The sequence below is a fragment of the Centruroides vittatus genome, unplaced genomic scaffold, assembly GCF_030686945.1.
Source record: "Centruroides vittatus isolate TY-2023 unplaced genomic scaffold, ASM3068694v2 contig_1012, whole genome shotgun sequence".
NCBI lineage: Eukaryota > Metazoa > Arthropoda > Arachnida > Scorpiones > Buthidae > Centruroides > Centruroides vittatus.
Genome location: NW_027120659.1, coordinates 361,398 through 387,262, shown reverse-complemented (window position 1 = coordinate 387,262; position 25,865 = coordinate 361,398). Strand labels below are relative to the sequence as shown.

At 31.8% G+C, this 25,865-nt stretch overlaps 1 protein-coding gene across 6 annotated transcripts in view; it reads right to left on the bottom strand.

The window, feature by feature from the left end:
• Axud1 (AXIN1 up-regulated 1) overlaps window positions 1-25,865 on the bottom strand; it is a 70,349-nt gene that overhangs the window by 30,926 nt on the left and 13,558 nt on the right. For 4 of the 6 annotated variants that reach the window (XM_067282901.1, XM_067283168.1, XM_067282825.1 and 1 more), the window contains exon 2: window positions 16,925-16,980. The exons of the other annotated variants lie outside the window; for them this stretch is intronic. The gene's annotated coding sequence lies outside the window, so the exon portion shown is untranslated. The remainder of the gene's footprint in view (window positions 1-16,924; window positions 16,981-25,865) is intronic. 6 annotated transcript variants of the gene reach the window in all.

The following is a 25,865-nucleotide window of genomic DNA, read 5'->3' as shown; positions in this document are numbered from 1 at the left end:
TACAGGCAGGTATAAAGGCATAAAGGTGCCATATGGTGTCCTGTGGCATCTCAGTCCACAGTTGCTGCAAGCAGTTCTCTAGTTCGGCCAAACTCCTAGGCTGTCCAGCTTGGCATTCCAGATGATCCTAGACATATTCAAATCAGGGGACTGGACAGACCAGAAAACTGTGGCAATGTGACAGAGGCAGCCTTATGGCACCCTTGCTGTGTGTGTTGAGCAGTGACCTGTTAGAAAGTGGCTCATGGGAGCCCTGCCATGAGAGGCAACACCTGTGGCTGCAGGATGTCAATAACATACCGCTAGGCTGTCATGCTCCCTTGGTTCACTACTAGAGGTAACCGGCTGTCGTATATGATGGCACCCCAGATCATCACACCAGCTGTGGAGGAAGAATTGAGGTGTTCACCATGGGGCATCCAGACACAAACATGGCCATTGTCAGTGCCAAAACTGAATCTGAATTTGTCACTGTAGATGGCCTGATTCCATTCTATGTATTCTAATTTCGTTGGGACTGACACTACTCCAAATAGAGACGATGATGGGTGGATGTCAATGGCAGAACATGTAATGGACACTGCAATACCAAATGTTCCTCACCCAGGCACCTGTAATAAAGGCATCACCTGTGTCTGGATGATAAACAATAATACAGTTGACTGTGTGTGTGTGCTTGTCAAAAAACCAGCAGTCCTCTCAAGCAAGTGGTCCTGAGCCTGGGCACAATGTGTGCTAGCTCTCACTCGTCTATTGGTCCTAACACCTCCTCACAGTCTTGTTTGAACTGTGTAGGTGGCAGGCTATTCAGTGAGAAGACCATCCAGCTTGTCTCAACCCAATGATCCTTGCCCTCTCAAACTCAGTTAGTTGTTCATATGGTCTTTGATTGAGATGTAAAGGCATCTCTAGTGATACAGAATCCTTCTGCAATAGATAAACTATAGACAAAATAATATAAAATGCTTTTTTGTTTGGATGACTGTTAAATTTTCAATTGGCTATTAATATGTCTCAAAACCATTTATCTGTTTTTATTTAAAAAAAGAATGTGGAATTTTAGCTGTTAAATAAATATAATATAATATTGCACTCAACTGAAGAGGGATGAATATATTAGTCTGAAATACACATTGGAGTCAATAAAACTGAAATGATAAAACAGTCACCTTAAAGTCATTTGTGGTCATTATGATAAGTTTGGTTTTAAAGCATATTAATAGCCTATTGAAAATTTATAGACAGAATGCCTTTGCATGCTTTCTTTATAGGCCAAAGGGTATGCACTTTAATGTCCTCTACTGGCATTATGTAATGAGCTATCACACTATAACTCTAATCATTTTCATGAGACTTATCTGCATGCCAGTTTTGCAGCAATATGAAAACTCCTTGATATGCTAATTTTCATGGTAATGAATGTATTTCTCTTTTCTGCAAGTGAATGCACACAGGCATGGTAACACTCCTGATAACTAGTGCTTTGTGCAATACACTTGCAAAACAAGTGCAGTGTTGTTTCTAGTATAGTGGATATGACACTTATGTTCATACAATCTCTGGATAAAGTTTCTACCAGTACAGGGTGTTCCAAATAAAATTGTCCAACTCAATGGAAATATTGATACTCCTCATTTTACGACCTATCTGCTCAACGACCACTCGCACTTACGATCAATCGAGTTTTGACCTGCAATTCAGGGAATCCCCTTTCTCAGCTTGAGTGTCGGTCAGTGACGAATGGTGACATGCGCACTAAGCATACTATAATAGGCTTGCGCGTACTATAATAGGCTAATAGCGTACTATAATAGTCTTTTTATGAATAAATTTGAAGTTTGTTGCATAATTTGTATAATTTTTATAACGATCCTATATTTCCGGTGCAAGCTCCTCACTTATCAACCAATTCGCTTAACGACATAGTCATCGGAACGGAACTCGGTCATAAAGTGAGGAGTACCTGTAATACAAATGAATTTAGGCAAAGGACACTTGTTAAAAATTTTATTTTTGCAACTTGAACACCAACTATATAGTATATTCACTTGAACACATGGCAAATTTCATCATTAATTTTTATTCAGTTGATATGCATACTAAATTATTGTACACATTTCGGGCTGTTCACACCCCTCCTCAGCCAACTAAAATACAAGAAACAGTTCTAAGTTTACAAAGATCTGTGATTTGAAGGTATATTCTATACAGCATAACCTTTTTTATTTATATATTTCAATTTGTAACTAGTGTATACTTGTATTTTAGTTGGCTGAGGAGGGGCGTGAACAGCCCAAAATGTGTACAAGCATTTAATACACGTACCAACTGAATAAAAATTAATGATGAAATTTGCCATGTGTCCGAGTGAATACACTATATAGTTGGTGTTCAAGTTGCAAAACAAGTACCGGCATGGTTTCATAAATACTAGAATAATTTTATTTTATTATTATTTAAATGTTCAGAAACTTACAGGAAATGTTAAAAGTGGTGTCCTTGTGCATCTATACACTTTTGTGTATACACAATCATGTTCAGACTGACCTTCTGTAAAATACGGATATCAATAGCTTCAATGTCTTCTACAAATGCTTTCCTTCAGTTTGTATAGTTCTGGGTATACAAACAAACTGAAGAACTTTTCCTTTTAACACTTTCACCAACACCATTGAGAAAAATTGTAGTGAATATACTGATTCTTTTTTTCATAAAGTATGTCACTGTTATAGAAAAATTAAGAATAAAAAATTTTATTTCATTTCCATCAATCTTTATGGAATAATATGTGATAATGAAAAATTGATTCAGCAGCACCTATCTGAAGTACAAAATGATAAAAAAACCATTATATTGATAATTAAATGTGTCCTGGGATAGTAAGAAACCAAGCAATAAAATATGATCTCTAAAATGTTTCTTACACTTCCAGATAGTAACTAGAGACATTCTGATACCATAAAAGTATTGATACCAGTATCATGAGTAGTTTTAAAATAGCAATACAGGTTTAGATAGAGTTAGATAGCCTAATAAATAGGATTTAACAGTTTGGAGGGCTTATCACACCAAGGCCAACAGGAAAAAAAAGACCAGATCTTTTACAAAAAAAGTTAGTCTTTAACAATCACTTTCAAATTTAGGTAAGGATGCATTTTGGGTACAAGGACCCCTCATCAGCTTACAAACACATAGCACCAACATAAAATTATAATACTAACAGTTAACCAATACAAAGGGATTTTTGATATATACAGTGCACTGTATTTACAACTTTTAATACAACCCATATACTAAATAACTAAAACTATCGAGCATAAAATTTATTTAAATAATACATAAATTTTATGCTCGATAGTTTTAGTTATTTAGTATATGTGTTGTATTAAAAATTGTAAATATAGTGCACTGTATATATCAAAAATCCCTTTGTATTGGTTAACTGTTAGTGTTATAATTATATGTTGGTGCTATGTGTTTGTAAGCTGATGAGGGGTCCTTGTACCCAAAATGCATCCTTACCTAAATTTGAAAGTGATTGTTAAAGACTAACTTTTTTTGTAAAAGATCTGGTCTTTTTTTTCCTGTTGGCCTTGGTGTGATAAGCCCTCCAAATTGTTAAATCCTATTTATTAGGCAATCTAACTCTATCTAAATTAAAGTCGTGGACTAAAAGCATCGTTTATTATTAGCAATACAGGTATCGGTTTTAAAGAATTGATAACAGCTAGTATCAGCATCAGATATTGAAACCGGAAATTATGCTGGCTGTCGTTATTCAGTCTGCGTTGTCTTCCAGTTGTTTTTACTGCAGTACTGTATTCATTAAAATGAAGGCTGAGTAGGCTACACAACAGCAATTAATATTTTGTTGTTTACTCCAAGGAATTGAATCCCTACTATTTGGTTCAAAAGTCAGTTCATCGATCAGTATTTCAGTTTACACTCATATGATGTATTAAGTACACAAATAAAGCCCCAGATCTATAGTCCCGATAATGGGCTCTGTGGGTACTACAATACACGAGGTAGGTAGGAGTGGATACAAAAATGTTGGTGAAGAAGTAAAATAGCATCTTTACATTGAAAGTTCTTTATTATGTTCAAATTTTACAAATGTCAGTGCAAAAAAGTGAGACACCCCATATATACAAATTGTAGTTCATTTTAAAAATCACCAATGGTCCTAATTGATTAACAAACAAAAGTACTGAATAATACTTAACTAAATATTTATTTATAAATAGTAATCAGAACTCTAAGCATATAGATTCTGGAAATGAAATTTGAAGTAACAAACAATAATGTAAAATTCCATTTCAGTTTCTGATTTGGCTGCAAAATCCAGTTTCAGTCAGACTGAATATTGGATTTGAGAAAAATGTAACGATACCAGATCTGATAGCCAAAGTAAGGTATCATGTACAAAAAGTACTCAGCATCAAAAGAAATTATCAATACAGTATTGGTTTCAGCAGTATCAGAACATTCCTAATATTAATAAATGGCATCTAAAAACATGCACAATTAACAAAAACTTCCAGCATGTGAATGACACAAAATCACATCAATTGGCAGTGAAAGTGTTAACCCTAAAAAATTTACATCACTAATGTTTTATCATCTCAATTGGATAATTTTAAGTAAGACACCCTGTATATTCTATGTATGCAGTAGCTTATTCAGGGCAAATTCACTGTTCCTGGCTGGAATGTCCAGGATCAATCACTCCCAATATGTCCTTCATGAATCTTACCTTTATCATTTCTTAACATACACTATACATGTGGTATAATTGATACATTGATACAAAATTCTGAGTTTACAGGCAATAGATAATTACATAAAGAACTATCTACTCTACTATATTAAAGAATAAGATAACTGAATAAATGAATCTATTACTAAAGCCAACCACTACCATATGCCATCAGGCTTTAGTAATATAATGTATCGAGATTATGTAAAATTGTTTGTTTAAATGAATCTAATAATGACTTGACTTTTGGAGAGTTTCATAGATTAGATGAGATGAATCAGACAATGGATTGTTTTCTTCTTGTAGAATAGTGTGTTATATTTAGAATACAATTCTGTGTCTATCTTCAACCCTGGTGCAGTGTATATGAACTCTTCTTTACCATGGCTTGAAATATTAATAACTTGTAACAATATACAGAAGCTCTCCTACTTACAAATGTTCAACTTGCAAACTTTCACACTTATGAACAATTTGACTGTATGTCTTAAATTTAAATTTTGCATGAATTATTAAGTTCTCTTGCCAGTTGTGAGATTGCATCGAAGTCAGTAAATAATAAATTTTTAATAAATAATTAATGTAGATTTATTTCTATTGTGTATTGTCATTTTTTGTTTTCACAGGAATTTTGACATTCTATCACCACTGGTAGGGTAGCATCGAAGTTGGTAGCATTAGAGTAACAACATTTTTCTTTAATGTTTGCAATTTTTATAAACTTTTAAGATTAGTGCTTCAAAAATCTGTCCAAAATATAATAGTAAATCTAGCAGTGGAGATAAATGCAAGTATCATTCTATTATCATGAAAGCTAAATCTGACATAATAAATCTGACATTTGAAACTTCCACTACTAAATAGTAGCAAGCAGTAAACAAGCAGAATGTATTCTATTAAGTATAATGAAATCTGTAAATGTGACCACTTTGAACTGGTCCCTTCATTCAAGAATACCTACATCTTCTTTCTGCATAAGGTGACCACCCGCAAAGGCAATTGTACCTAGGTGCTTCCTAATGGTGTCTTGATGCTCCCTAATTCTAAAGCCCAAAGATCTATAAGTTGCTCCAATGTACTTGTAGCTATGATCTACTTTGTTATCCTGTAAGTAAATTGAGTAAACCCTAGGTAGAATACTCTCATAAATGTAATCTTTATCATTCCTGAATAATGAGAAGACAGTAGAACTCGTGTATGTATGCATATATTCAATTTTAAAGTTGTAGAGTTTCACTATTTCGTGAAAGTTATCACATAATTAATTAATAACATTGCTGTCGACGACAGTCCCAAAGGGCCTACCATCATCACACCTGAAATTCATCTGATTGTGATAACAACGTATGATAGTCTTAAACTTTGATTGGTAACCATAGGCTGTGGCTAAATGAAAGGTACAACATAGCTCCGCAAGCCAAGAGTCAGAACAACGGGTTTACACTGTGTTAACCAAGACCTTGAGAGCAGCTAGCTTGTGAGAAAATGTATAATGTGAAGATAGAGGAATGAATAACAACTTGTAAGAAGTTTTACGCTAAATGTTGGTAGAGAGACAGCCATTACATATAATGATAAGCACCAGGTCCACTTCCTTGATATAAAATTATTTACACAATCATACATTTAACTCACAGTTAAAACAGTGTTATATCATTTCTGTCTACTAGAGGAACTGAAGTACTTATTGCCTACTTTTCAACAATGGGTCCCATATTATATATAGTACTTGGCTAGATGCAAAGTTAGTCTTTGGAAAGGAAAGAAAGAAAGAGTGTTTATGCTTTAAGATTGAGTATGTTATATAAGATCGATAACTGAAAAGAGATGGTTGCTAATATAAGAAGGTAAAGTGCATGATTTAGTAGAGGATTGATGAACTAGAAATGGAGTGTAAGGAACTAATATTAAAACTGTAAAAATTAAAATATTTAAGTAGAATGTATTAGCAACATGATTTTGAAGCTTAGCATCCATCTGTTAATAGGAACCAGCCTTTCTGCTATTTAGAAAGTTAGAAAAAATGGAATTTGTGGAAACATCCCTTGGAGATCTGTTAGAGCTAGTCTCCTTATTGCATATGAAGCTTATGAAAGTGCTAAAAACAAAAAAAATAGTATTGATTGATTCACCAATAATTAGCCTGATAGCTAAATTAGTGATGAGAAAAGCTGAAGAATTGCTAATAACACTGAAGAAAATGCTAATTAATCCAGAGGGACAGAAAACTAGCTTTTGTTAATGTTTTTATTAATGACAATCTCAGTCTAAAATAAGTCAAAAAGCAAAAATGTTCATTTTTTGAATTTTTGGATTAGTTTAAGTCTAATATTTTCAGAAACTTGATCTAAGGATTCTTATCAATACAGGCAGAAAGCATTTATTAATAGATCCTTAGCTTAGAATAGGAAGCTTTTGATGTGATGGTAGATTGGGATTTCCTAAATAAGAAGATAAGCACATATGGAAAACAGTTGTATCATGGCGTAACAAAGAAATGAGTTCAGTAACCTGGAGAATGAGGATTAAGGAAAAAAGTCAACATGAAAAGTTTCTTAAAAAAAGAGAACAGCAAAATAGAAGTTATACTTACAGAAGAAAAGAAAAACAACTGAAAAAAAGATAGTAATTAAGAGGAACCGTAAAATATGCAACCTGTTGAGAAACAATAGAGAATAAAGGAATGATGAAGATAAAATTTTTATGCTTGTTTTTTTTAACATAGTATGAAAGAACCAAGAAGTATATGAAGAACTCACTAGAAGATCATTAAGAACTAGATTAAAAGAGCATAAAAAGGCTACATCATCAGCCAAGATGTGTAAAAAAAAAAAAGAGGGAGAGAGAATTGGAACATCACTAGAATATTAAAAGTAGGAGGAGAAGAGTACTTGAGCTATGCAGAAAAATTACAGATATATGAGAAGAGTTTAGAGAGGAATGTAATTAATAGCAAAGAAATGGATTTAAGTTATCATCAACAATATGAAATTGGCTGTTAAAAGAGAAATGGAATGATGCATTCCAAAATTACTTCTTTTTAAAGAATGTTTGAAGATTGATTTGAATGTTAACATCAGGAGTCATTATCTGCAAATTCTATTAAACTTGATATCACATTAAAGCCAAACAATTACTAGATTACATTGGGCTATATTACTACTACTATTATAAACTAGCAGATAAGCCTGGCATTGCTCGGGCAAAAAGTAACAATAGTGAAAATTAAAATTATTGCATTATAGCCAATCTTACCCATTTTCACAGAATGCAAGAATTAGGTCCCCCTGTTTCCAGACTAATTAGAGAATTTTTAAATGGGTCTAAAAATATGATCGATTTCCCACAAAAAACCGTATCTGCGCCTGTAAATCTTGCACACCGCTTTCTCTTAACACTTCCATTGTTAAGGAATAAACTTCTTTCATCCCCACGTGGTACTCTACTAAAATGCAGTTAAAAACAAAAAAATTGCATCTAAAATAGTACAGTGGAAGCTGAGTTCTTTAGGATAAGCCTTAATTCTTTCCCTCTTTCCTGCAGGGAAATTTCCAAAAATCCTTTCTTAGTGTGCATTCTCATAGCGTACCCTATTAAATGCAGTCAAAAATGCAAAAAACTGCATCTAAAATAGTACAGTAGAAACAGAGTTCTTCAGGATAAGCTATAATCCTCTCCCCCGTGGGGGAATTTCGAAAAATCCCTTCTAAACATTCTCGTGATGTACCCTGTGTACCAAATTTCAACTCCTAACCATTTGGGCTCTGCGCTGAGTCCGGAACATTCGAGAGTGTTCTGGAATGTTTCACAATGATCTGGGATGTACCGGGATGCTCTCTAATACTCTTGAATGTTCTGGACTGTTCTAGAAATTTCTAGAAAGCAAAACTTTCAGCCCTTATATCTTCAACAGCACACCCTTCAGGTAAAAACAGGAACCTTCTTCATGGATGGGGGATAGAGGGTTACCACACCATATAACTCCCTTGATCGTACCAGGACTTGTTTTTGAGTTTTAGCAGCACGCACATTGTACACTTACTTTTATAATATATATTGATTGATTAAATGCTATGTAATTCAATTCACCTATACACACCGGGGTGAAACCATTTAATTCTCTTGCAAACCTTGTAACCGGTGCTGTCAAAGTTCGTACGCAAACGTTTTCGGCCCTTCACTAGGTCCTTCTTCAAGCGAAATTTTTCTTTTTTCGACTGTTACATCAAAGAATATCCTCTTTCTGGATAAAAATTCGAATTATCTAATTCCGAATCTATCGAAACTGCATGCCATCGACATTCCAAACTTTACGTAATACGATCACGTGCTTATCTTCGTGATGTAAACTATCAAAAGGCAATCTGATCGCATCTTTATCAATGCGAGTTCCCTATAAGGGTCTCTTTAATCATTTTGCCTCCATTGCTTCGAATCGCTGTCTTGAATTAGTGCCTGCCATGCTAAAGACAACTTCATCTCGTCCTTCGAATTGATTGGTTGGGTGTACTTGAAGGCTTTACATATCTCCATTTGCTCTAACCATCAAAGGTGGTCCGTGTGCCGTGTGGTGATGAGGAGTTTAGTGCTCGTGAAGTCCACTGTTATTTCCTGATCTGAGGCGTAAACTGCAAGTGCAGTGCTGTTTCTGTTACCTCTAATGTCTTGCTGATGTTCCTTCCACCTAATTTCTACCGAACTTTTCGTGGCGCCAATGTACATTAAATCTCTGTTAAATCTATGGTCCTTTAAAGGGACCGCGTACACCCCTGGCAGTTTTTTCTGTCCGGTCTATCCTTATCATTACGGAGGATTTGAAAAATCGACAAGCATCGTCTGTATGCAATACGTATTCCTTGTTTCTTCGCAATTCTTTTATATAACGATGCCAACTGGGGGTTGTATGTTACCAGTACCAGTCGTCGTGTCGATTGTCCCATGCAGTCATTAGTGGGCAACGCCTAACGTGTACCGTCTTGATATTGCCTCTCTAGCCTCCGTATTAATCCATTATATCCATGCCTTTTTGCTACTTCTCGCAGGTACTTCTGTAGTGTGTTGTAGTTCATACAAGCAGGCACATCTTTCAGATTATTACAGTTTTTCATTGCAATCACTTTGTGATATTTTAGTATTTTGTATTTTAAATATTTAAAATATAGTGGAGGACACAAAATTTTTGTACTCTCAAAGCACTGAACATATGGAATTGCATTATTACACCTATTACTAATATAAAAGCCATTGTGCAAGTGCACATGTGTGTGCATAAATGTATAGTGCTTTGGTATTGTATATACCCAAAATTAAAAAAAATCACAGAGCATTGGCTGAGAGAAGAGTTTTGAAAAAAACTGTAGAGAGTATTTCAAATGTTTCTAGTGACAGAGACTGAAAAGACAGATACAAACCAGACACTAGCACTGTTTAAAATATTGGAAGAAAAGATATTTAACCCTTCAATTTAATGACCAGTTTGAACTAAATAATTGCTTTCCATTAACTTTTTTTTTTTTTTTGCATTTATTGAAAATGCAAAAAAAAAAATTGTTTTTTTTTTTTGCATTTTGGTGTTTCTATTTGCTTTTTATCTATAATCATTACAAACAACTGTCAGGGTTCCAATATTTTTTACTAAGGTCAAAAGGGTTTTGCGAAAAAAATAAGTTGGAAACCACTGCTTTACATCATTTTGCCTTGGCAAGAATTCAAACATAATGATCAACATATCCTGACATAAAACTAATCCATGGTAGATAAAATGTCCTTCCACATATGATTGGCCACTAATGACTACAGGACATAAGATTGCTGTCACTTTTGGAAGACACCAACTTGACATGAGTGTTGCATACAGATGGACAAGCAATGTATGAGCAATGTTGCCGTATGTGACAATTTATTGCCAGATTTGGTAATATTTCAAGCCAGTTGGCAATTTGGCAACAAGTTTTTCAATACTATTATAAATTTATTCAATGTGTATTCAAATTTTTCCTAAAGACAGACCTAGGCAAACAACTATTACAACTGTCTAGAGCATGGATCTGAAAGCTGTCCATAAATAAATGTATAAACTTTTATATCTTTATATCTGAATTTAAATGGTTAGTGAAGAAAGTGAATATTCCTAAACCAATGAGCTTTTATTTATTACCAATACCTTTAGAAATTAAATTAAATGGATAGAAGGGAATATTGGATTGGTTGGAAAATTATCATTATTGAATCATAACAACAGAATTCGGTATCACATCATCTCTACTTATAATAGCTTTAAAAACATATTTTTTTTGTATTTCTCTTAATGCATCATATGGCACAATTTAACCTATGTTTAAAGATTTTATATTTCTTGCTCAATCTAATATTAAATTAAAATTCCAAAAATGAATGAAATACCATCAATTTTTTTTTTAATTTTAAACTAATTATCTTTAGCATCATCTTATACGGTTTTCCAGAATGTTAAAAAAAATATTTGACCAATGACTTACTTCTACAATTTATGCAATTCCTAAAAACTCCTTCAAATGCCATTCTATGCTTATCTATAATAAAATAATATTACACTTCACTCAAACGTACAGTAATAAATGATCATTTATTATGCTTATCTAATTGACTTTCTTGTTGCATGTTCCTCCACAACTTGAATCTATTTTTTGAGGATATTCTTGTTTTTTGGCATTTTAAATAATTGCAAATAAAAATCCTTACAGATTAATTACATGTTATATCATTTTATACTATATTCATGTGTACCTACTAGCTTTTGCTGCTTTGGTGAAACTGACCACTTATTTTTGGCTTGTAAAATTTTCCAATTTCTAAAAAAATCTCATTCAGACAGAATGAGATTTTTTTCTCTCTCTCTCTCTAATTCACTTACACACTTCCTTTAATGCATTAATATGCCAATGAAAATCAGTTTCCATCAAACACTGCTCATTTTAACTTGATTTCATTACTAAAGCATTAGTTCTACAAAGTGATTTTGGTTGTGACCACTTAATTATGACCTCCACTGTAAATAGTTTACTTGGACTTCCCTCAGGCTTTTGATTCAATAATTCAATAATTGATTTAATAATTCCATTCTTATAATCTTCATTAACAAATGATTTCAATTAGATTCAAAAATTTGTTCTTGAATTAGTAATTTTATCCCATTGAAAAACCAAAATCTTTATAGGTGACTCTTCTTTTCTCAAATTTAGTCTCCTTACACAAATAACACAGATATCAACTCTAAATACTTTATACATTAATAGAATTAGTTCCTCTAAATATTCAGAAGGTCAATTTTAATAATCATATTAAAAAATCCAGCAAGAAGTTGCATAACTTTCCTGGCCATTATGAATTTTATTAAAAATGTAAGTTTTATGTTAGTAATCATACTATTAATAAATAGTGTTTGGTGTTATCTCATATGAAATTTTGTTATAAAAATTTTTTATATTATTATTATATATTTCCAAAAAAACTTAATTTTGAGGGTAAAGATGAGTTTTGTAAAAACAATTTTAAATGCTAATAATGAGTGAAATAATCATTGTCTGATTTCTCTTCAAATATGATATGTGACCCACCTCTATCTCCCACCCCCTCAATATTTACTCACCAATATTTAATAGCATTAATGCCTCTTATATACAAGTTACCACACCAAATTTCATTTCTTAATCTTTACCCTATCCTGAGATATTAAATGAAATAGACACAAACACAAATTTTTTTTTCCTTTTTTTGACTTTTTGGGTTTAGGTCGTCTCAAAACATGGAGATTTGAAAAAAACTCAGAGGATCAAATCTGGCATTATTCCAATACTTTCACTTGTTATTTATACATAACAGCCGGAAAAGTAAAACGTTACTAAAAAGCCAACATGCAGGTAAGGATTGAAAATGTTTGAATAAAGAAAATTTTTATTGCATTTGATGGTTGAAAAGTTGTTAGTTGTACGTGCAATTCTTGTAGGAGTTAATAAGTTAAATATGGCAGATAAGGATTCACAGATATCCAAAATGGAAGATCCTTGCACAGTTTTAACAATTTATGTTAAACTGCCTGCAGAAACAATGGGGACAAGCAAAATTTTTGTATTCTCAAAGCTTTGAACATATGGAATTGCATTATTACACCTATTACTAATATAAAAGCCATTGTGCATGTGCACGTGTGTGTGTGTGTGTGAATTCCTTATAAAACTCCTGAAATGTTTGTCCAATCCAGATGAAATTTTGGTTATATCATTTTATGTTCTGATGGAAAGTATAGGCTACTTATTTTCCAGAAATATTAGCTATAAAATAAATGTTTTATCAAATTTGGATCAGTGATTGCACTTAAGTTGCAGTGACATCAGTGATCACATGAAGTTCATGCTTGACGAGGGAAGTTTCCCTAAGTTGCATTTTTAAATATTTTGGCAAATGGCATATTTTAAACTTACTTCATTAAATTTAAAATTTAAACTTTAAAAAATGATAGCCACATTGTATCACTTCTATAACAAATTTTTAAAAAAATGTTTCCATAGTGACCAATGACATTCTACTATCCAATCAGAAGTAACAATTTAACAAGCCTGTTATTTAGAAAGTGTTATTGCTTATCTAACTAATGTACAGTGCATACAATTCATCTTTGCTTTATCAACATGGAATTAAGAAGACTTGCTATTTTGTTGGAAAAAAATGCCTAAGAGAAAGTGTAAGAGTAACTAACGCTTCTCCCACACCGAGTTGTATAAACAAAAATTAAATACCTTCTAAAACCGATAACCGGCGTGAAATATTTTCAAAATGGCAAACGTAATGCAGAAGCTTACAGGCGTAGACACACCTGGTTATGCCACAGTATGGGATTTTAGATCGTTATACACCTCAACTAAAATTGAACCTTGTTTTTGTGCACCGAGAGATTTCCTCATGGAGAAAGTAAACGATGACAGTCTGCACCATGAAGTATTAGAGTTGGCCCATTTGGCATGTTATAGTTCAGTATTTTAATTCAAAGAAAATGCTTATGCACAGGAGAGGGGCGTACCCATGGGAAGTCCGCTATCCGGAGACCTATGTGAAATGGTAATTAGAGCATTGAAAGCCAAAACCCTGTCACCCTTTCTCTCAAACATAATTTTATATGGAAGGTACATAGATGACATCATTATCCTCTGGAAATCAATGCTGGACCTAAAGCAGTTTAAAACGGCCATGAACGACAACCCCTATGGCCTACAACTGGAAATGGAGCAGCATAGTCCTGAAATAATCCACTTCTTGGATATCGAAATAAGGATTGAAAAAAGGATAGTACAAACTGGAGTCTATAGAAAACCCACGACTATACCGTCGTACATTCCCTTCAACTCCTGTGACCCCTACTCCTATAAAATAGCTGCATTTAGGGCTTTAGTAGAAAGAGCCTACACGCACTCTTCCACAAACAAAGCTCTACAACAGAAATTAGCATTTATCAATAAAATAGCAAGAGAACACGGTTACAGTAACATCGTAAAAAAATTATATAACCGGCACCTCCATACAAGCAGTAAAACAAACCAAGAAAGCATAGTGAAAAAAGATGCCAGAAAAGAAAACACAGAAAGGACCCTGGTGACATACAACCCACACCTTAAAACAATATACAACGCAATTGCGAAGAAAAAGGGAATTAAAATCGATTATCGGAGAAACCCTTCCATATACAGCCTATTGAGAAACGGAAAAGACGCACATAACTCGTATAGACTTCCGGGAGTATATAGTATCCCTTTACAGGACGACAGATGGCAGAAACAATTACTGTACATAGGGTCCACTAAACGCCCACTATGCACTAGAATAAAGGAGCATAAATCCGACATTACCCGCCATAAATACACAACGGCATTGTCCACGTATGCAGCAAACCCGGACATTACACCGATTTTTAATGAGGCAAAAGTTATCCGCACCACCCAACATCAAGAACATCTGAGAACTTTGGAAGAGTTAGAAATTTACAAGGCCGATCGCACAACAACATGCATCAATTTCAAAGAAGAAATGTATCTCTCTACTGCTTGGCAATTTTTATTGGAAGAAAGGTCATAAATTGGTAAACGTCACACGTTATTATCATAAGATATGCGCATCGTTTTCCCAACGGAATAAAAGAAATTTAAATGTTTAGAATGGCATGCGGTTGCCACACGTACTCAAACTTTTAGAAACGGAACACGTTCCAATTATTTAAACTATTTGATTATCGAATCCAGTTCCAGCAAAAAGAATTGGCCTGAGGAAGAGCCCAGGAGGGGCAGCGAAAACGTTCGCCATTTTGAAAATATTTCACGCTGGTTATCGGTTTTAGAAGGTATTTAATTTTTGTGTAAGAGTAAAATTGGTCAGGCAAATTCTAGATCTAAAAGAATAAGAACAATCCAGGAATGGGGAGTCAGCAGAAAAATACACTACTCTCAACTCAGTATTTTTTAAAATTAACTCCAACTCCCATAAAAAGATTAGACTCCCTGACTCCAACTCTCCATCCCTGAAACAACAGAGACCCGTGAAAGCCGAGAAGTCCAACTTGAGCAACATCAAATAAGAATGGCTTTGTCAAGGACTGAAGAAACAGCATCATAATGTCAAACTAAAGTATAAACTATTTAATTTGTAGAAATATTAGCAACTTTTCTTGGATTCTTGGAATATCTATTCTTCTCAATTCTTTAATCTCTACTTTCTCATAAAAAATATTCTGTCATGCTTGATGAGAGTATCTCTAGTAGAGATATAAATTGTAAAATTTACATCATCAACTTTTGAGGAAGCTGAACTAATCTTTCAAATTTTGAATCCAAATCCTTTTAGAATATATCCAACTGAAAAAGCTCAATTTGCATGAGCAAAAGCGCTTTTAGTTAAAGTTTTTCAAGTAAATGTTTTGTTTTGTGCATTATGTGAATTTCGTATTTTCTGCTGATTTGCCACAAGTTTGAGTAAGTTAATTTAATATCAGATTTATAATGTTCAAGATTGTTTACATATTGATTTTAAAAGATTCCATCAATTGTATGCAAATCATTTGTATTTTTATTACTTTTAATTAGTTATTACTTTTAAAAAATAATTGTGTTGTATTGCAAATATAATTTTATATTATTTTGTACATGTATTATTTCTTGTGTACTCTTATTGTTACCCTGTTTTTATTTTATATTGTGTTATTTTGCTACACTTACTGGATCTTTGAGCCTCATCATTGTATTTACTTAAAAATAAATAAATAAGTTTTATGTGCTATTTATTGTACTGTACATCTAAAAATGGTAGGAGACAATATTTTATTTTTTAATATTGTAAAGCCATATAATATTTTTAATGAAAGTTTTACAGTAAAAGCAAAAAAAAAAAGCTTAGAGAAATAATAATAGATCTGATAACATGCATTTTAAAAACAAAAAAATAAAAACCATATGTAGATAGTATCATCAGTTTACAGGGAAAAAAAAATAGCAGCCTGTTTGCATACATACACTAAAAATGTCTATGGAATAAATAACAGAACATTTCTTTATGACTAAAAAATAATATTTTGGTAAAAATAGTAAAAAACATGGCTGACGGTTATTTACATTTAATATACAATAAAATATAAATACACAAAAATGACAGAAGAAAAAAGCAAAGGTTTTACTTTGTGAAAAAGTTGTATTTATATTTTATTGTATATTAAATAAAAAATAATAGTTTACAACTATTGCATTCCAAATAAATTAAGTAATAAAAATTTTTTCACTTTTGTTTTTTATTATTAGAATCAAATATCATAGCTTTATTTCATCATTTGAAATGCTTATTATTTCTGTGCATTCATTATTGCAGTCAACAACTATCATCATCATCATCATTACTGTATTATGACAGTGAAATTATTTCATTGTTATTATTGTAATAATAATAATAAAGTAACATCACTGTATTAAACAGAAACAAATAATGAGACTATCAAATTTTAAAAATGTACACTTTAAAAATTTTTGGAAGAAAACCACTCACTTATGGAGTCAATTTATTCTATTAACTTATCTTTTTAAGTAAAAACTTAAAAAAAAAAATAAATTAAGTAAAAACACTTTTTGTTTCATACTATATGTGAAAAATCATTACCTGATATCTTGTTATTGTAGAAAAGCTGTAGTGCTTGATCTCTGTTCAAGTAATATCTGTGGTGAAAGAGTATAATTTAAAATGATGTTATGAAAGTAATACAGACGAAAGTTATTTTCATTTAGTGAACTGAAAACTAATTTGCAACTTCAAAATAGATGAATAGATTATGATCATTTTTTTTTACTTTTTTACATATAAAGTGATTATAATATATTCATCTATTTTGATATTTTTATTCCAAAAAACCATTTAACAGTTTTCAAACTTGATACATCTAAAAAAAACAACCAGGAAGAGATTTATATGGAAAAATGAGTATAAAACTCATTAGAGTGAGAGAGGACATTTCATTCAATATAAATAAATAGAATATGAATAATCAAACACTCTTGCTATATATTTAAAACATTTTTGTTTAACAAAATTATATATATATATATATAAAATCCTAGAGGAAAAAAATGTAAAAATGTCCTCAACTGTATCAAAAACAAACAGTAATAGCAAATTATAGACTTTTAGATCCAATAAGAATCAACAATTATAGTAAAATCAACTTATTGTATTTGCACAGATATTAATATCAGCTGTTTAACATTATCAAAATAATAGCATGTTAAAAACAAATTAAAATACTTTAAAAAAATTTATAATCAGAGTTTTGGTTATTGTTGCAATTATCTTCAAGTAAATAGGCATTTTAAAATTGTCTTTTCATGCTATCAGTCTCACAGCATATGGTTGATATCAATAGCTGATAATGATTGCATGTTATCACTCTTAATCAGTGCTTTAAACATTAATCATTTTAATTATTATTTGTTCACAGTATAGAGTAAATTCAACTGCTGACATTTCTTACTTCAATTATAACAGTAGATGAATTACTATCAATCAATAATAATCAATTATAATTATATACCTAACCAGTGTTGCCAGAGTCAGTAGAATGTCTTTTGATTCCAATGACTTCAATATTAAAGTTTACTATTGATAAAATGTGAAGTAAAAAAAATATTATTTAATTAATTAGTATCTAATGATATTTCTTAGAAAATGGAACACAGATAAATTTAGACATTAAAATATTAACCCATAAAGGCCATTTCATAGCAAAATGTTATAGTGTATCTCATGCAGCATGCTCTATGTTTTCAGAAAATAGCTTTTACTAACAAGGCTCACCAGTGTCCAAACTACTGAACACTTGTAGTCATAGGATCACAACTGGTAAGTAAATACATGATATTGCTTCAAAGCACCAAGCTTATCTTTACCACAGAGAAACTTCCAAGAAAAAATTTGACTTTCATTTTGGGTGTCATAATTTTTTTGGGTGCAATATTTTTTTATATCTCGGGTGTTTTACTTTGTATATCAATTGTTTTTTTCTTTAACTAATTTGACTAATTAATTTTTTATTGCCCTTCTACTGGTTTCAAGTTATTTATGATAATTTATTATAGCTTCAAAAAAAACACTCAATAGAAAAACAATGAAAAAAGTATAACCAAGATCAGAATCTAACTTCAATAAACTAAAAGAGAAAGAGAAAATTGCAAAATGTAATTAATAGGATTGTTTCAGCTTATTATTCACTGGTTTAAGTTCTTGGGGCACAATTGCACCCATTGGTTCAAGATAATTAATTTTTTTTCCAAATTTCATATTTTGAAATTCTACTAAATATTTGAGTTTAGTCAAACATCAGTAGGAAATCAACTATTCCTGTAGTAGCAAGAACAGAAGAAACTATTTTACATGCCAATTTATTGTGTCATAAAATTGTTATTTTTTTGCTTTTTTTTCTCCAAAATAATTTAATTTAAATCAATTTTTCATAATTAACTAATAAAAGTGGAATTCTTTTGGCTTTTAAGATGTAGTTTGTCTCTAAGTACTCAAAAGTTTTCCCAAATTAGATTCATTTTATCCAGTTTTTGATTCTCACCATCAATTTTAGTACTACTTTTCATAGAGAAATTTTACATAAAAATATTCGGGTACCCAGTAGTATCTTTCTTATAAAAGGAATCACAGTGCAACATTTTAAAAAAGGATAATGGAGTTGGAGTCGAAAAATTTGCTGGAGTTGGACTTTTTGTTTACCAACACGACCACACTGCAACCATTTAACAGTTTTCAAACTAACCCTTGATGGTAGATTGGTTTTATATAAAATCTAAATTGTGTAAATCAAAACTAACATTTATATTGAAAATAGAAGAATAGTTTTCAAGATTCCAGTTTTTATTTTCCATTATAAAAGAAAATAAAATTGAAAGTTTATTCTTTTTTTTTATATTGAAAACCACCTTCACTTCTATTATTACCAGTAACTTCTTCAATCTCAATTTTTTTTACTAATTACTTTCTTGAAGAAGTTGATAGTCTAATCTCAATAAAATCTATTATCAAAGCTTATGTTTTTATTTCCATTTAATTTTTTTTTTATAAATTTTCTGATACTGAACTAAGTTTACTGCATAATGTACCAAGTTGTGACATAACATTTTTTTTTTAATTTTTAGTCAAAAATCACAACAATGTATTGTAATGATATAACAGTTAGAATAGGCTTAAATTACCATAAGTATTTTCATTAATAATATTAATTTTAGAATAAAATACTAAAAAATGTTTTAAATACAATGTAAATCACATTTTTCTAATTGTATTAAAATGAAATTGTGCAATTCAAATATCATGTAAATGAAGGTTAGGTGTAATTAATAAATATTAATTAGGTGTATATATTAAAATAATTAGAAAATGTAAAAAGTATGTAACTTGAAGCTATATTCTTAATGCCAGAGTCAATAAAATCAGAATTTCTATTAATTGTACTCTTATTAACTTATTTCATCTAATGTTATCAGTGAGTTATTATCATCAATCTATATAGGTCCCAAAGTGATTACAATAAGCAGATTCTACTATATTTCAATACAGTGGGTGATTGGTTAACAAACAGTTTGGACAACGAACACTTCACAGAACAAACACAAAAAGAGGCAACATAAAATAACAAATACCAATTGGTTTTCTCTTGTCTCCAGGTAACAATTCAAAACCTTTCGGAGCACAGGAGACGCTAAACCCGATACCAATCAGATATTATTCCTCTGAACTTTGAAACTCTCCATTGTAATTCCAGCTTTTTGCTTACCTTTCTGACATATAATTTTTTTATAGTCCTTGCGAGACTGTTGGGCACATGTTAAGTTTTGTATCAGTTTCTATTTTCTAAAGATGAAAGTTTAACTGTTCTATTGGATATTCGTTAATGGTTTAACACCAAAATTTCGAATTTTATTTGGGCCTTACATTTACATAATTCTTTCCTGTGCTTGTTGATTTCTGTTCACTGAATTTTTGTGAGTGCTTTTCTGAACTTTTTATTTCAAAAAGACATTGATATTATTATGAAGCCTAAAAAGAGTGGTGTCAAAAACCATGCTCATCTTAGAAACCAAGCAAGAGATAATAGCCAAGGTAGAGAGTGGGCAGATGTCTGATGGTGCTAGGCAGTATGGCTCGAACAGGTCTACACTAGGCACAATCTTAGCTAAGAAACATATAATCAAGAAGACTCGAGCAGCTAAAGGAGTAAAATGAAAATCACATCTGAGAAACAAAGATGTGCCATCTATGAAAAAATGGAGAGATTGCTTTCAGTTTCTTAACCCTTTCCATGCTGGCGATCTACAGCAAATAATTGAGTGGAATTCGTCATGTGGTGCATTTTTTGCAGTTTTTGGATAATTTTTAAATCGTGATATTTTGCTTTAAAATCGTGCTATGTTTAATCTGTTTTTTGCGTTTGATTAAGAACATATTACAGTTTACGATTGTTTAATTTTTAATTTAATAGAAATTTAAAATAATATGAAAATTTGAAGCTTACGAACAAAAGATAAAAATAATTAATTTACAGAAAATCGCTAAACTTTGTACATTTGTTAGTTAGATACATCTGTCTTCTTTTAAATAAAAGAAACCGCAGCTCTCTAGCTAGAGCGGGGGAGAAGTTATTGCCATTATTTACACTATGTCTCTAATTACTTGGCAGGGAGAGGGTCTATTTTACCAAAATATTTATGGCCCAGGGGTGGTCACAAACACTTTTTGGCTTAAACAAAGTCAATTGACCTACAGAATAGCGAATCAAAGCTAAGATCGCTGGAAAATCGAATATAACGCAAAATAATCGAATTTTTTGATTAATTACGCCTAAAGGCGTATGCCGCATCACAAATTAACGGCAAGTCACGTGACATATGCCTAAAGGCGTATAACCGCATGGAAAGGGTTAAACATAGTAAGAAAGATTATAATTTTTTTATTTATTTTTTGGGGTTTCCAGAACGAAATTAATCAAATTCCCATAAAAATCTATGGTAAATCGATAATCAGTTAACGAACAATTCGGATAGCGAACAAAGTCTTGGAACAGATTATGTTCATTAACTGATCACCCACTGTATATGTTTGATGCATTATATTCAACATAAGAAATACAGGGTGTCCCAGAAGTCTTTCCCTGATTACAAACATGCAGAAGGCAGAAAATATGACACAGACACATATCTTTTATCTTGAGGTGCAGGTAACATATTCAAGTTTTTGTGTACACATACATACTCACTGTTACTTTGTTACAGGACCCAGTGACATAACAAAACAACAGCAGAATCAGAAACCATTTGCAAACATGTACTCAAACCAGGAGAAAGAAACCTTAATTTTCCAACAAGGTGGTGTGCCACCTCCTTGGGGGTTAGATGTTCATGCCTATTTGGATACAGCATTTCCAGGAAGATGGATTGGGCGTGGTGGTCCCCATCAACTGGCATCTACGATCACCAGACATAACACCACTGGATTTCTTCCTTTGGGGTTATGTCAAGGACCAGGTTTACGAAACACCAGTGAATGACATCGTAGCATTACGGCGCAGAATTACTGACGTCATAACATCCATCCCCCACGATATGTTGACCAACACATATGGAATTGGAATACTGCCTGGATATCCTTCGAGCAACAAAAGGAGCACACGTCAAAATTTATTAATTGTGTGTGTGTGTGTGTGTGTGTGTGTGTGCACAAAAACTTGAATATGTTACCTGCACTTCAAGATAAAAGATATGTGTCTATGTGTCACATTTTCAGCCTTCTGCATGTTTGTAATCAGGGAAAGACTTCTGGGACATCCTGTATTATGTACTAAATTTAATAAAGTAACTACAGATTGCAATGTGTTATAAAAATTAAAATTTCTTATATTAAAAAAGTATATAAGCTTTTATACAAGAACAGCTATAAACCTTCATACTTTTAATATAGTGATAAAATATTTAGATAATTCATTGAATTCTGAAGTTCATTGTTTAAGTATTAAAAAAACACTTTAGTACTAACTTACATACACATTACATAAGATACAGACAATACATGACACAATACGTATTATATATTTTTTAGTTCTTTTAAAAAATTTTCATTTATAAATAAAAATTCCATTTAACAATACTACACTTTTATGCATGCAACCCATAGGTTATCTGTGTTTACAAAAGTCAATTTGAAAAGAAATACAGGTTATTCAATGGAGCAGATTTCACACTGATTTTGAAGTGCAATCACAAACGTGCACCTATGGAGCAATGGCTGTTCCCATAGGTGCAGGATATATGATGAGGCAAGTTATGAAAAGTTTTATTTTGGTTTTAGCAATTTTCTACGAGGTATATGCCATCATGGGTTAAACACACAAAAATACGGTTTATTAACGTATTTCAATAGCCGACATCAGGGATCACCAAACTATGGCTCACGAGGTCAGTTCATCTGGTCCGCTGCCACACTGTGCCACAAATAAGCTAAAATATAATTATTTATATGAAAATACTAGCTGACCCGGCCACATGTTGTTGGGGCTCAAAATGTATCTATTATAAATGTATAACACTTCCCCCGTGGGGGGAATTTCAAAAAATCCCTTCTTAGTGTACATTCTCTTGATGTACCCTATTAAAACGCAATCAAAAACGCATCTAAAATAGTATAATAGAAGCCAAGTTCTTCACAGTAAGCCTTAATCCCGTCACTTTTCCCGCTGGAAAATATCGAAAAATCCCTTTTTAGTGTATATTCTGTTGACGTAATGTATTAAAACGCAATTAAAAACGCAAAAAACCGCATGTAAAATAGTATAATAGAAGCAGAGTTCTTCACGGTAAGCCTTAAGCCCGTCCATCTCCCCCCACTGGGGGGAATTTCGACATGTATATTATATAAAAACACGTGCGTATTCGAATGCAACGTTGTGTCAAAATTTCAAAGAAATCGGTAAGAACAAACGAACGTTATATTTTATTTATATAGATAGATAGAAAATGATCTGCTTCAGTCCATTCTCACAGAAAAGCATAATGCCTCACAGAAAAGCAAACTTAGGTCGTCGGAAGTTAGCGCCATCTGTTGGACATAAAAGCCTTAATCCATATATAAATATATTTTTGAAAGGGGGGAAATGGTGTAGGGGTATGAAAAATAGATAGTAGCCGATTCTCAGACCCACTGAATATGCATATAAAATTTGGTAAAAATCGGTAAAGCCGTTTCGGAGGAGTACGGTAACAAAAATTGTGACACGAGAATTTTATATATAAGATATATTATAGATAAACTTACTATGTAGAAAAAATTAAAATAAGTGTAAGTAAAAATGCCAAAATTGGTCCAATCTAATTTTTGCATTTGACAGTAATATAATTTTTAGGAAAATCAGTGAAATGAAAAATTCGGATTTTTTGCGACTTTGGATATCAGAGTGCTTTTTGTGTGAGTACCTGCAATGAAGTTTCTAAAAAAAGCAATTATGAGCTTGCTGCAGCAATCATGTTTGTGTATTGGTAAATAAATACGTTGGTTTTTTTTTTATTTTTTTGTGTATTCAGTATACTATTTGAACAAAATGGTTGTGTGTTTCATAACCATTCAGTTATCTGGCCAGCTGTGAAAAAAGTTTGGTGACTCCTGGACTACATCAACAAATATTTTTGCTAAAATGACTGTTAATTCCATTGATATAAAGCTAGGCTTATATTTTAAAACTTCAAAGTAGTTCTAATGATATAAAAAATTCTGTTATGTTACTTTCAGAACATCAGTCTTTAGTAGTAGTTTAACTGTCATTTAATCTACAAATTTAGTCAGTCACAAAAAGTTTTCTCAATTTTCCTCTGAAGAGAGATAATGTTATGATTGATTAACAGAATAGTATTTTCCACTCAACACTAAATAAGCAGTGTTATTTATTTTATCAGCAGAAAACAAAATATGTTGTTAATACATAAAATGTATCAAAAAGTAAATTATGCATATAAAAAAATTAAAAATCAAAATTCAATTAAATAAAGTTAATGAAACTTTTTAATAAGTTTATTAGATAAAATAAATTGACTTTGAATTAATCTAGGAAAGTCTGAACTGAAGAACTCATTACAATTTAACATAAAGCAAAGGATTATTTTAAAATAATGGACCTCTTTAGAATAAAGAAACAAATGAATAATTTATACCATACTAAGTTATAAAGTGATTATTAAACATATATAAACTGAAAAATCCACATTATAGGCCTACATTAAAAATGATAAACACTATGTCTATTAATTGTACTTGTATTATGGTACATATACAGTAAGACCCTGCTTAACGCAGAAGATGCGTTCCTAGATGACAAAGCGCTAAACAAAACAGCGTTAAACAAGGTCATTTTAACATAGAGTAAATAGGGAAAGGGGAACACGGGCCCAAAAATAAACAGATTTTATTTAGATTTTAAGTTATTTTTAAATTAATTCGTATAATAATATATGTTAAACAACATATAAACATATGCACATAGAAATGTAAAGTTCATTTTTTGTGACAAAGGTCCTGGCTCTTCTGAAATTCTGGTTTTTTGCAATAAAGTTGTGTACTTTCATTTGTCACTTTTTCTTTCCTTAAGCAAATGTCAGTAGCAGAAGATCACATCCAAAATGCCTCATTTTGCTTTTGCACTCCTTTCAAAATCTGGATCATTCACTACAATTTGATCAACAATTTCAGTTATCGTTACCAACTTTTATGAAGGAAAACCGCAGAGAAATTCTTTGGGTTCTTAGTTTTCAGAATCTCTATTTTCCAGTTTGACACGAATTCCTTGTTCTGCCAGTTCTTGAAAGTCGTCATTGGTAAGGCTCTCACCAGAAACCTACAGTAACTCCTCAATATCCTGCACGTCTACATCTAGTCCTGCTGTATCGATTAGGTTGACAATTTGGTCAACCTAACGATACAGAGATAGGCTCTTCTCATTGAGTATTCTTGGACACCTTCAGCCATAACTTCTTCCACATTTCATTCGTGCATTTATCAGTTAATTCTTGCAAAGCGAAGCCGATATTGCCTATGGCATCCATGATGATATATTTTTTTTCCAAAATTGCACCAAACAAACATAGATTTAAAGAAAGTACACCTTTTTGCTACCTTTTTCTGATTGGTTCATGTTCATAAATAATCATATTATACACGAATCAATGAAATGTTGTGATAATTTAAATCAGCGTAAATTTTTACCTTATTTTTAGGCTTCGAGCAGACCACATTATATCGAATCAGCATTAAGCAAGGCAGCATTAAGCGGGTTCTTAGTGTATTAGTAAGATGAATCTTTGTCATCATTACACAGTAACACATTAACATCATTAATTTAAATTGTCAATTAATTTTGAAAATTTAACCCCATTATTGAACCTTGATTTTTATATGCATTGTTTATTTTTGATATGTTTTATATATTACTGATATATATCATTTCCTGTTGATAAAATTTTAAAAATTGCTAATTCAGTGTTGAGTGAAAAATACTATCCAGTTA